Below are 14,243 nucleotides of genomic sequence, written 5' to 3' on the forward strand. Positions count from 1 at the left end.
ACCATCAGTTTAGATCATCCAAATATTCTAACCATTGCCACCTTCTAGGTGCTGGTAGTACAAGAAGACAGGAGTGAGGAGACAAACACAGGGAGGAAGGGGTTGAAAAAATTGTCCTCTAGTCCAAGTTGCAACTGCACATGGGTAAAAGAAAATTGTGTCTCTAAGAACATCAACTGAGATTCTTTCACCAACACGTAACCATCAGAAACAGGCTGGAAAGAGATAATTTGATTACGTTGTGAATTAGAGTTTTGCAAATATGCATTTAATTTAGAATTAATGGGATGCATTTTTGTGAGTTAATTGAAAAAAATGATTATTAAACACAAATTCCCTGATGTTTGACAAGTAGGTAGTAAATACCCATTTTGCACACGGCAGTTAATTCCCGATAAATATGTCTTTTTCAATAACCAGCTGTTTTATTTAACAAATAGATTGCTGTCTGGCGAAATCAAAATAAAGAATCAGAAAAAACTTGCAAATAGCAGGGCTCAGCACCCCTCACCATCTGCCCCGGAGACTGTATGGATAAGAGAAGTCCCAGGACAGTCCCTAAAAGTCTGCCCAATCCCCACCTCCGTCACTCACAACACAGTTTCCAAAATCACAATTCCAAGCAGTCAGAGGATAGGCTGACAAAACAACAAGGCCTTGTGTGTGGTGTTCTTTGTGTTAGGCATTCCCTTCCCTCGATGCCTGTCGCCCTGGCAGACCACTCAAACATCACTTTTTCACCAATGCCTTCAGTTCATCTCTTTTTCCTATGTACTCCTACATCACTGTATATGTCTTTCACAACATTTATAGCACTGCAGTAAAATCTGTAGATTCCTAGAGGGCAGGCTTCTGGCACATAGTAAAAACGACTATGAGAATAATAACAATGATCTGGCAGAGGCTGCTATTTGTCTTCCCAATATCCATCTCCTTTACATTTGTACCAAAGCCTAGGTCCTACTGACTATAACGGATGTAATGGATCCTAGGTCCTACTGACTGTAATGTAATGGACTACATTTCCCAGCTTTCCTTGCAGCTAGGTGTGACCATGTGATTAAGTTCTAGCCAATAAAATACAAGCAAAGAATTAACTTGCCAATGGCTCCTTAAGGGAGCTGATTCAGCTGAGAGGTGGTCTTTTTTGTCTTCACCCCATCCCCCAACCTCATCTCACATACACACACTTGTTGCTGTTCAGATTGTGGACGTGATATTGGATTACGATGTAACCTTGAGGATAGAAACCACAAACTGAGAATGTTAAGGCAGAAATAGAGGTAGAGCCTGGGTCCCTTGTGACCTTTTTGGCACCACCATGTTATTCTTGGACCACTGTCTCTACTGCCTTTTATGGGAAAAAAATGAACCAGAGAGTTTTAAAGCCACTATTATCACTATTTAGTTAGATATAGTTGAACTGACTTCTAATTTGCACAAATGATAGCCAGAAATATTTATGAATGCTTACAGTATGTGGTTAAGTGTTTATATTTATTCCTATCTCATCCACATGACAACTTGTGAAGTCTACATCTGTATTTTATAGGTGAAAAAAAAAAAAAAATCAGATCCTCAGATGTTAAGTAGCAAGTCCAAGATCACCCAGCTAGTAATTAATTAGGTTTAAAATTACACTGATGTTTATCTGATTCCAGGGTTTGAATTCCTAAGAAGCACAGCCCCTCAAATGAATGAAACAGTGGCTTGTTCAGAGAAGCTGTCAGTCTGAGAATGGTACTGGGATCCAGCTCAGCCTTTAACTGTCTTTGGACAGATCATGTCACCTCTGTGTGACTCAACTGCTCACCAGTAAAACGATAACATCAAGTTCTCTTCAATGAGCACATTCTATCTGCCAGGAACTCTTTTAAGCTTCTTATAAGTGTTGACTCAGTCAATGCTCACAACCCCAGCATGGGACGAATGCTATTACTGATCTCACTTTAAAGATGAGGAGATTGAGGCCGGCACAGGAAGTTAAGTAACTTGCTCAAGATCACAACCTTAGCAAGTAACAGGTAGAAGCAGGGCTTGTAGGCCCTGGGTCCGTTCATCTGTCTGATTCTGTGATTTACCCTGGGACCTTCCTCTCAGATCCCTCACAGCATCCAAGTGTTACCCCGCACTCATGAGGAAATGGAAGTTTTACCTATGAAATGATGGAGTGAGGATTCAAAACTAGATCTACTTAACACGAAAGGCAAATACCTCCCCCAACTCCTTGGGTCGGGGGGAAAGTTGGGGAGGTCAGTGACTGAAGATGGGACTTTGCCCCATCCAACCAGCTCTAAGCCCTGTGCTGAACAAGGGAGCACACACCGTCCACTGTGGAACTGAAGGGAAGCCAAGCAAAGCCAACGCAGGATGCTGAGGAAGCCCAAGAGGGGAATTCTCCTCACCACTGCTTGGTACCCCACCCTGAGCCCCCACAAAGAGATCTCAGTAAGATCCCTGAGCACAGAGCCACATAGCCTCCCCCCCCCCCCAACCATTGCTGAATCAAGAAGAAAGCCTGGCCCTTAATGAGCATGTAGGGATTGTATCCGTTTCCTGTGGCTGCTGTCATGAATTATCACAAACCTGAAACGTATTCTCATTAACACCAGAAATGTACTCTCTCGGTTACAGAGGCTAGAACTTTGAAATCAAGGTGTCAGTAGGCCAGGTTCCTTCCAAAGACTAGAGAAGCATCTTTCTTTGCCTATTCCCAGATTCCAACAACACTTGGTGTCCTTGTCTTGTAGATCTATCCCTGCCGTCTCTGCCTCCATCGTCACATGGCGTTCTCCTGTGTGTTTCTCTGTGTGTCCTGTTCTCTTCCTGCAAGGACACCAATCCTTGGGTAGCATCCTCTCCAACCCAGTATGACCACCCCTTAACTTGATTACATCTCAAAGACCTCATTAAATAAAGTGACTTTCATAGGTACTGGGATTAGCACTTCAACATGTCTTTTTGAAAGACACACTTCAAGTTACTAGGGGATGATTTGCTAAACTGAATTGAATAGGTTTATTCTCTGCAAAGACATTGTTTTCCTGCAAAGAGGGGGGCCAGCCTTCTCAGTGGTGGGATGCAAAAGTCTCCCACAGAAAACTTGTCCTCTGGTATGTCCGTATATCTGTGTATGTCTCTATGTTTGCTCTCTGTGTGTGTGTTCCTTGTGGCCTGCCATAACGTGGAATTCCACCCTTAGAGATGAATTTCTTGGGCAGTCTCCTAAGAGGCTACCCATTAAGTTAACTGTCACTCACATTGACTGTCAATTCATCAGACCGAAGGGCACTGAGAGAGTACAAAATGTGAGAGGAAAGGCACAGGGAGCTTGCTGGTGTGTGGAGTACTGCCCTAGCGGTGCGAGTCTGAGAAGGTCTGGGCTAGGTTCTTAGGAGGCAGCGCCAGGAAGGAGGCGTGAGGTCAAAGAAGGGAAGGAGGCGCTGAGCCGGGCTCAGTGGCTGTTTACTGATATAGTCTAAACCCCTTTCAGACACTATGCGCTCTCACCCTAGTCTTCCCAAGAGACGGTGCTGGGAGTGAGCTATGCCACGCTCCTACATTGATGTGGTCAGAGGGGGGGATGGTGGGGGCAGAAAAGAGAAGTGGGAATGATCTCAGAGAGGCAGCAGTGAGTGGTGGCTTGAAGCAAGATCTGAATTCTCTGCCCAGGAATTGAACCTCTGTAGCCTGAATGAAGGGCTTCCCTGGTGGCTCAGACAGAAAAGAATCTGCCTGCAATGCAGGAGACCTGGGTGAAGGAAGAGCCCCTGGAGAAGGGAATGGCAGCCCATTCCAGTATTCTTGCCTGGAGATGCCCATGGACAGAGCCTTGAGGACTACAGTCCATGGGTTTGCAAAGAGTCAGAGATGACTGAGTGACTAACACTATCTTTACTTTTCAGCATGAATGAAAACCAGGAGTCCTAGTCACCAGACCAGCAAGGGCTAAAGGTTAGAAGCTATTTTTCCCTGGATCTTACCCTCAGTGAAAAAAGCATTTATCATGGAGGCAAAAGCTGTAAATGTATAAAGTTTTTTATTAGAGACATCGCACAACAATAAGTGGGAAAGCACACAGAGAAAGAGTTTAGTTAAGACAGAAGCAAGACAGAGATTCACACCCTGAGAGAAAGGATGTGGGGGTCCCCCCTGCTGAGGAGGAGCACAGAACGAGGTGGTTAAGTCATTTATATAGGGCAGTTCTTCCAGGTCTTTTCTTTTTTTATCTTTAGCTAATTCTCTGGTTACTTTTTCCATACGTGACCTGCCCTAGGACCTCCCCAACATGCATGAGCAACTTTCAAGATGGATTCCAGCCCAGAGGCCTATGGGAATCATGTATTAGCATCACATATTATGGGGTGGTGCCCCCTCCTCGTAACCCCCCAAAGAGCCTGTCTGTGCATGTGAGATGGTTCCTTTGCCCCGAGGAGGGGGAATATATGACCTCCTGATCCTTTATTCAAACAGGGCTTACCACCCCTCTGCTCCTGCCATGACTGTTATCTTAAGGTATATGACTGTTATCTTAAGGTATATGACTGTTATCTTAAGGTGCCCACAGGAGACAAAGCCTGGCTACTTATCCCGTTTCAGTTGTTACTTCCATTTCAAAGAGCAAACAGGAGACTGGTTGTAGGTATCTAACCTGGAGCCCACCTACCCCTGTTTTAGGAAATGCAAACAGGAGGCTAGTTGTAAGTGTTCAGCCTGAAGCCATTTTTTCTTGCTCCAAGAAATGTAAACAGGTGGCCAGTTGTAAATGCCTAGCCTTGGCATCTGTCTCCAGGGAGAGGATGGAGGGGGCAAAGCAGAGCTTCTAGTCCCAGCCCTTCTGCTTAGCAGCCAGGGCACTTTGCAGGAGTCTCTTGCCTCTCTGGACTGCCCCCTACCTGTGAAACCAGAGCCTTAGGTGTGGTTGGCGAGTCTCGCAGATCCGGGCCGGTTTCCAGACTGTCTCACTCCTGGCCACGTGGCCAGGTGCAGGTGTACTGGCTCTCCCGCACTCACTTAGGAAAGCGCCACTGAAGTAGCAGCTCCTCTGAAAGGGAGATGGGAGAAAGAAAGAGGAAAGGGAGGGGGATGAGCATGCAAGTGAAGCCTAGGAAATTTGCTTCAAGTTGTGGGGAAAGTGGAACAGTAAAGGGGTCTCCATCAGCAGGATGGCTCTCGGCAAGCAGAGTGGAAGTGGTCCAAATTAACCCTAATATGACACCTAGCACTCCACACTGCCGAGTACACATCCAGAGTGAAAGTCATTTGAAGATTTTTCTGCCACCAAATCAAACTGTTCTTTTCCCATTAACAGCCGTCACATGCAGTAGGTATTCTTGGCTCATGCTACTATGCCTCTGGGTTATTGTTTTAAATTTGAGTCATTACAACAAATTACTGTACTTAGCCCTTCTCAAGAAGCTCTGAGGGCTTACTGTCACTCAGACGTCATCCTCGCTTGCCTCTCCTGCAGCCGCACTGCCAAAATGAAGGAGAGCTATGCCGTCCAGATATTCTGGGTGCCCCAGACCTCCGGGTGGGCTCCGAGGTTTTCCCCGGGCATGCTCATCACCCTCCTTGGTTCCCAGTGTCTAATTCAGCAGCCGTTACCCTGCCCTTTGGGAGAGAAGGCCCACTTCCTGAGTCTGCTCCATATGCCAGACTCTGAGCTAAGCTAAGACCACAGGGTGCCTTGTGTAGGAATTTAAAAAGTGAGTAAGGGGGGTGACGTCTGCTGGGGGATGAGCTGGCTTTGTCTTTGAACTTGGGAAGTTGTAAGCCATGAAGCATGGACTATGGGGGAAGTGGGGAGGAGCAGAAGGGGCTGCAGAATGGTTGTGGACTTCCACCACAAGGCTAAGGTTCTGCCCTGAGGCCAGGCAGGGGCACAGGGGCACAGTGAGAGAGCCCTCAAGGGGCCCAGGTGGGCACTGCTTATATTCCGATACTGTTGACATCACAGGGCACAAGCGGGCAGGTGATGTTCAGCAGTAGGTACCAACAACAGGGCCCACATTTTCCCCAGAAACTGAAAAATCAGTGTATTTCCTGCATCTTGAGATATCATGAAGACATTTTTCAGTCTTCAGTGGCCTGGTTTAATTATTCCCTTTGCTGGACTATGCACAAACATTTATACTAACAACTGCAAAATTTTGTGTGTATGTGTTAGTCACTCAGTTGTGTCCGACTCTGTGACCCCATGGACTATAGCCCACCAGGCTTCTCTGTCCATGGAATTCTTCAGGCAAGAATACTGGAGTGTGTTGCCATTCCCTTCTCCAGGGGATCTTCCCAATCCAGGGATAGAACTAGGGTCTTTTGCGTTGCAGGCATATTCTTTACTGGATGAGCCGCCAGGGAAGCCCCTCACAAACCCCTACCCCACCCCCACCTGGGCTGGGACACAGTTTTGAGGACATTAGCCCACTGTGTCTCCATTTGCCTGGCAAAGCACTAAAGCTATTCTTTCCTGCTTCACCCAAAACTCTCTCTGAGATTTAATTTGGTGTTGGGGTACAGAGGCCAGATTTGGCTTCGATTTCAGCACTGCTGCTATCCCAGAGAGGCTTTATCTCAAAAAAGGATACCTCGTTCCTCCTCTTCTGCCTGTTTATAATCTAAATCCCCATATGTCTTTTCTTTGTAACTGGAGCATGACCACTTTTTCTTTTCCCTAATCTCTGCCAAATGGCTCCAAAATTTCCTTCTCTGGGGAACATTGAGATCTCTCCACAGGTGCTGCACCCCACTTCTCCCCCCTCTCTCCACGCCCTTTTCCAAGGCAAACACAGTTTCTCCTACTCTGATACTTTTTATAACTCTCACCAGAAGCTTGTTAAATCTGCTCAACTCAAGGTGCACCCCTGCTCTGTCGTTCCCCTGCCACCCCCAGCCATCCAGTCTAAGGATCAGTATCTAAAAATTCTTCCTTTGTCTATTCTGCATCTCTCCTTCTGCATTTTCAGTGCCTCTCTCTTCCCTGTTCCACATTTCTGGACTATAGCGGTGAGCCTGGCATCTTGCGTCACCACATTCCGGAAGTGGGCGATGGGGGATTCATCATCACCATTCTGCTACTGCTACTTCAGGGGTTTCGAGCAAGGCTCCTTTCCCCAAAGAGGAAGATGGGATTGAATGAGCTGAGTTTCTCGGATCCTTCCTAGCCCTAATGTTCATTCCTTCTGGCACTATGGTCTCAAAATCAGGAGTACATTGCTTTCCAGTCTTCCTCAAAAGGAATGAGCCTAGTTTCCAGGATCCTTTACAGAGGATTCTTCCATTCCTTATTAATACTTTACAACTAGACTTCCCTGGTGACCCAGTAGATAAGAATCCACCTGCCAATGCAGGAGACCTGGGTTTGATCCCTGCGTTGGGAAGATCCTCTGGAGAAGGAAATGGCAACCCATTCCAGTGTTCTTGCCTGGGAAATCCCATGGCCAGAGGAGCCTGGCAGGCTACAGTCCATGGGGTCACAAAGAGTTGGACACGACTTAGCAATTAAACTATAACACGAAGAGCTGACTCATTTGAAAAGACATTGATGCTGGGAAAGATTGAAGGTGGGAGGAGAAGGGGACCACAGAGGATGAGATGGTTGGATGGCATCACCGACTCAATGGACATGAGTTTGAGCAAGCTCCGGGAGTTGGTGATGGACAGGGACGCCTGGCGTGCTGCAGTCCATGGGGTCACAGTCAGACATGACTGAGTGACTGAACTGAACTGAACTGAGAGCCTTTCATCTATAATCAGGCATCCTGACACCCAAGAAGGAGCTGGAAGAGTGGTATGGCCCAAGGTTTTGCAACTCTAACTTTGGAGGACATCTTCCACAGGGAAATTCCCTTAGATATAACATTTGGAAAATTCCATTAGGATCTCACTTCACCCCAATGGCTGTCTCTCTTCCTGCTGTTCATCTCCCCAGTAAACATTGGTTCCAGCAATTGCACCAGCTCTGTAAACCCTGAGACCAAGGCACAAACACATTGTATGAAGTTAAGACCTGAAACTTCCCCTGGGTCAGGCAGTTCCTACAATTCTTTCACTTAACTTTCAGAGAAACAGATGAGTTCAAAAGAACAGGCACATGGATTGTTACCTAGTAAGACACTCTCTTAAAGATATTTTCAGAGGTGTTATAGCTATTTTCTTGAACCGTGTGAGAAAGGAGGTTAGCATTAAACTGTGGGCAAACTTTTCTGAATGTTCAACACACACACGTGCATACATACACATACTTGTACAATGGATCTTTCAGCTTGCAGTTCAGAGAAACATAAATGTTAAACAAAATGTTAAACAAAATAAATGTTAAACATATATGTTAACATAAATGTTAAACATATGTTAACATAAATGTTAAACAAATGTTAAACAAAACAGGTGAGCACTTTGGAGCTGCCTGAAAACTAGAACAATTTGACGTCTGGAGGGGGGGAAAAGTGGCTTTTAGTCACAGAAATAGGCATGTGGATATTCACTTTAAAACACCTGTTTTAAAAACTTCTCTTTGGGAGAACTTCTATCTATATTAGAAATCATAAAACAAAAACAGTCTGAATGTGTTATTAAAATGTTAACATCAGAAACAGTATGACAGGAGCCAGAGAGACTGGTTACCCAAAGAGGCTTCAAGGAGGGAAATCCCTGAGCAATTACAGTCCTTGATAAGCTTTTGTTTTTATATATAAGAACACAGCAATGGTTGCAAGGTCTTAGATACTTAGTTTCTGATTGTTAGGAAGAATTATCTGCTCAAGGAGCAGTAGGAGAAAGGGGAAAATAGAAAGAAAATGAAGATGAGCTAAGATTTCCTGCATAATATTCCAGGGACCTGGCAGGAGTGGTGTCTTGCCACCCTGGCCACAGTCCTGCAAGGCAGGTGGCCCAGACGCCTATTTCTCTTTGTGCATACTGAGTTACTTCAGTCACATCCTACTCTTTGCTACCCTATAAACTGGCCTGCCAGGCTCCTCTGTCCATGGGATTCTGAAGGCAAAAAATAATGGAGTGGGTTGCCATGCCCTCCTCCAGGGTATCTTCCTGACCTAGGGATTGAACCCACAGTTCCTGCATTGCAGGCAGATTCTTTACCTCTGAACCACCAGGGATGCCCCCGTTCCTGTAACAGATGTGAAAATCAAGACTTTCAGAGACTAAGTTACCTATTTCTATTACAAATGTCTGATTCCAAAGGAGACCTGTGTCCCACCAGCCAACGGAAAGGGACCTTCTGAAGCCAATGGCACAGTTTCTGCTGCAGCCTCAGTTTTTGACTGGGCCCAGACTTATTAGATGCTCAACGCATCAAAGTCTTGACACTATGGTTGCTTTCCTAAACAAGAGTCTATGTGGGAAATGAACAGTGAGTCCCAGTTTTCTTTAAAACATTCTTATGGTGATGCTTTAGAAGCCAAAATTGAGAGGGAAGATAATTCTTCCAGACCCTTGTCTCTTAAGACTTTTAGGGCAGAAAAGAGATTATGGGCTTTGAAGCCAGATAAACTTAGGTTTGCATCCCAACTCTGCCACTCAGTGGCTAAGTGGTTCAACCAAGCTACTTAACCTCCCTGAGTCTCAGTTTTCATATTTGTAAAAGGTATGTGTGATTAAGATTGAATAGTAGTGGACTTCCCTGGTGGTCCAGTGGTTAAGAATCTACCTGCCAATGCAAGGGACACGAGTTCAATTCTTGGTCCAGGTAGATCCCACATGCCACAGAGCAGCTAACCCTACGCACACCAACTACTGGGGCCCACATACCCTAGAACCCGTGCTCTGCAACAGGAGAAGCCACCGCAATGAGAAGCCCCCACTCGGCGCCTGCACGCAGCAACGAAGACCCAGTGCAGCCACAGATAGATAATAAAAAGATTGAATAGGACTGATAATAGCCAACATTTAATATGTGTCAGTATCTTTTCTGTGTCCTTTGCGTGTACAAACACATTCTTCTGACAGTAAATTTGCAACAAGGGTGTTCTAGTACCATTTTACAGATCGGGTGACTGAGACGCAGAGGGGTGGGATAACTTACCCAGGGCCAAATGGATACTTAGTATTACGGCCAGGGTTCCATGACAGGCAGCCAGAGCCCAGAGCCCGGGTCCCTGTGTACTTGGTGTACCTGCAGATGATGTCATGTCAGGGGCGTCACCCAGCACAGGGTCCGGCCATGGGGCTGGATGTGTTTCAGTGCCCCTGCTGATGATGTCACGTTGGGGGCGTCGCCCAGCATAGGCTCAGGCCCTGGCGGTAGATGTGTTTCAGTGCCCCTGCTGATGATGTCACGTTGGGGGCGTCACCCAGCACAGGCTCAGGCCCTGGGGGTGGATGTGTTTCAGTGCCCCTGCTGATGATGTCACGTTGGGGGCGTCACCCAGCACAGGGTCAGGCCATGGGGGTGGATGTGTTTCAGTGCCCCTGCTGATGATGTCACGTTGGGGGCGTCGCCCAGCATAGGCTCAGGCCCTGGCGGTAGATGTGTTTCAGTGCCCCTGCTGATGATGTCACGTTGGGGGCGTCACCCAGCACAGGCTCAGGCCCTGGGGGTGGATGTGTTTCAGTGTCCCCTGCTGATGATGTCATGTTGGGGGCGTCACCCAGCACAGGCTCAGGCCCTGGGGGTGGGTGTGTTTCAGTGTCCCCTGCTGATGATGTCATGTTGGGGGGCATCACCCAGCACAGGCTCAGGCCCTGGGGGTAGATGCGTTTCAGTGCCCCCACAGATGATGTCATGTTGGGGGTGTCACCCAGCACAGGCTCAGGCCCTGGGGGTGGATGTGTTTCAGTGCCCCTGCCCCTCTCCCTTCACTGTCCCTTGTCAGGTGCATTCGCCTCTATCTTGAAGGGCAGGGGCAGGGTTACCTTCAATCCATGAAAACCTATATTAAATGGTTGTAAGAAGAAAACTGGTCCAAGATTCTTTATCACAATTCTGTTAGAATCCAGCCACAGCTGTTCACACCTGTCTAGGAAGCATAACAATCCACGACAGAAAGAAAACTTGGAAATTATCTAGTCCATTCGCACATTCATCTGTGAAAGAAGCAAAGGCTTGGAGAGAACCAAGAGCTTACCCCGCTCCACACAGTGTGTTTGACATTGAAAACTGAAGAAAGACATAGCAGCAGAAGGTCTTAAGGGGTCTTTTTTAAAGATTATTTTATATTATAGTTGATTAACAATACTGTGGGCTTCCCTGATAGCTCAGTTGGTAAGTAATCCTCCTGCAATGTTTTATTCCTGAGTCGGGAAGATCTACTGGAGAAGCGATAGGCTAACTGCTCCAGTATTCTTGGGCTTCCCTTGTGGTAAAGAATCCGCCTGCAATGCAGGAGACCTGGTTCTATCCCTGGTGTTGGGAAGATCTCCTGGAGAAGGGAAAGGCTACCGACTCCACTATTCTGGCCTGGAGAATTCCATGGACTGTACAGTCAATGGGGTCACAAAGAGTTGCACACGACTGACCAACTTCCACCTCACTTCAGCAATGCTGTGATCATTTCAGATGCACAGCAATGTGGTTCAGTTATACATAAACAAGTACCTACTCTTTTTCAAATTATTTTCCCATTTAAGGTGTTATATAATATAGTATAGAGTTCCCTGTGCTACACAGCAGGTCCTTGTTGGTTATCCGTTTTAAGTACAGCAGTGTGTACATGTCTATTCCAGACTCCTTAACTATCCCTCCCCCATCAACCCTTCCCTCCTTGTAGCCATGAGTTTGTTCTCTAAGCCAGTCTCTGTCTGTTTTGTAAATAAGTTCATTTGTATCACTTTTTTTTAGATTTCACATATAAGAAATATCATACAGTATTTGTTTTTCTCTGTCTGACTGACTTCACTTGGTATGACACTGGCTAGGTCCATCCATGTTGCTACAAATGGCTTCATTTCATTCTTTTTAATGGTTGAATAATAGTCCATTGTATTTATATACTGCATTTTCTTCTTACTTTTTTTTTAATGTTGGACTCTTTCTCTTTATTCACTAGTTTTCAAGATAATGATTTGCTTCCTTATCATTCTCCAAAGGGTATATACACACATGCACACACACGATCATTATAAGCTTTTCAATGTAAACATTTTTATGAGCTTCAATCCATTGTAATTATCATCATGTTTGAGCTCAAATTGTCCCATCTTTGACCACTAGGAGCCCTTTAAAGCTGGCCTCTGAATCCTTTTGATGTGACCCTAGCAGTATTTGACAGTATTCTTTCTCTCTGGTAATACAGGATGCTGTAGGCTTGTCTTGTTCATTTCTTAACCATGTCCCCAATTTGACCACTCCTCCCCGCTATTTCTGGGTTGATTATTGTTTTGGGACTGTTCATTGGACAGAACTCCAAATATATATGACATATTTGTTACTGATACTATCACATATTGATATTGATAATTCCAATTACAACTCAAGCTTTTATGTAACCATTTTTCTTTTATAATTCCTTTCTTCCATATGAGAATTCTTTTTTAAAAAAAATTAATTTATTTATTTTAATTGGAGGCTAATTACAATATTGTAGTGGTTTTTGCCATATATTGACATGAATCAGCCATGGGTGTAGATGTGTTCCCCATCCTGAACCCCCTCCCACCTCCCTCCCCACCCCATCCCTCTGGGTCATCCCAGTGCACCAGCCCCGAGCACTTGTCTCATGCATCCAACCTGGACTGGCGATCTGTTTCATATACGATAACATACATGTTTCAATGCTATTCTCTCAAATCATCCCACCCTCCCCTTCTCCCACAGAATCCAAAAGTCTGTTCTTTACATCTATGTCTCTTTTGCTGTCTCACATATAGGGTCATCGTTACCATCTTTCTAAATTCCATATATATGCATTAATATACTGTATTGGTGTTTTTCTTTCTGACTTACTTCACTCTGTATAATAGGCTCCAGTTTTATCCACCTCATTAGAACTGATTCAAATGCATTCTTTTTAATAGCTGAGTAATATTCCATTGTGTATATGTACCACAGCTTTCTTATCCAGTCATCTGCCAATGGACATCTAGGTTGCTTCCATGTCCTGGCTATTTATATACTGCATTTTCTTTATCCATCCCCCCGTCGATGGACATTCGTCATCAGAGGGTTTGGGGCTGTGGAAAAGACATAGGAGACAAATGGGGAGTTGGAAGATGGACCCTCTCTGGGATATTAGAAGATAAACTAACAGACATGTGGCCAAACTCCTGTGAGTACTTGGAAGTAGCCTCTGTGAGAGACAGACTGAGCCTATAATTCATCAACCCAACCCTCAGTGTGAAGGACAGCTTCATCCAGCAGATTGTTGGGTTCCAGGTGCCCTGCTGACCACTCACTTTCTTGTCCTATATCACAGCTCCAAAGCAGAGCCCCATCTGTGATCTACAGTCCATGGCTTCAAAGCTATCCAAGGTAACAGCAGCAGACTCTTTAAAGCCCACTTGAATAATCAGGCATAAAAGATACTCCCACTTAGCATCAGTTTGTTCCAATAGATCTGAAAGGTATAAGTGAAGTCAAAACCACAAAGGTCTATTGAGACCCTGACGACCCATAATTCATGTAACATGCATATACATTTTATTAATATTTGAAATGATACGGAAGACTGGGAGCTACTGCTGCATCTAGGGATAGTCATAGGGTGGAGGGGCCAAATGGAGGGCAGTCACAAAAAATTCCTTTGACTTTTATAACAAGCAAAACATTAATGAACAGCCCAGCCAAGGGCTTCAGAAGAAAAGAGTTTTGCACATGAGTTTAATAAAAGCATGATCATTTAGAAAAAAAGAGCTAACAAGATAATAATGCCCACATTAATTGAAAAACAGGAGTCCAACCAGAGTAACTGAATCCACTGCTCATGATTTCTGACTTCATCTTCATCAGTCTTGTCTTTTGGTGATGAACTGTGGTGTTTTTCACTCTTACGATTCCAAGTTATTCATGTTAGGCCTATCCTTTCTACCTTGAACAGGTAGAATAGTAGCCCATAATGTTAGAGCAAAGAATCTTATGAATAATATATACTGCCTTCTCCTGATACTATCAGAGGATGCTAAGAATCCCAGAGATAAATGACTCATTCAAGTTTGCACAGCTGATGGCAGATCTAAACTGGAGTCCATGATGAGGATCTTTCCCCTCTACCTTATTTACCCAAATTATTGCTGTTCTTTCCTGAATGTGTTGTACTTCTCTCTCTCTCTCCCATCTTTCTCTCTCTCTC

The sequence above is a fragment of the Dama dama genome, chromosome 16, assembly GCF_033118175.1.
Source record: "Dama dama isolate Ldn47 chromosome 16, ASM3311817v1, whole genome shotgun sequence".
NCBI lineage: Eukaryota > Metazoa > Chordata > Mammalia > Artiodactyla > Cervidae > Dama > Dama dama.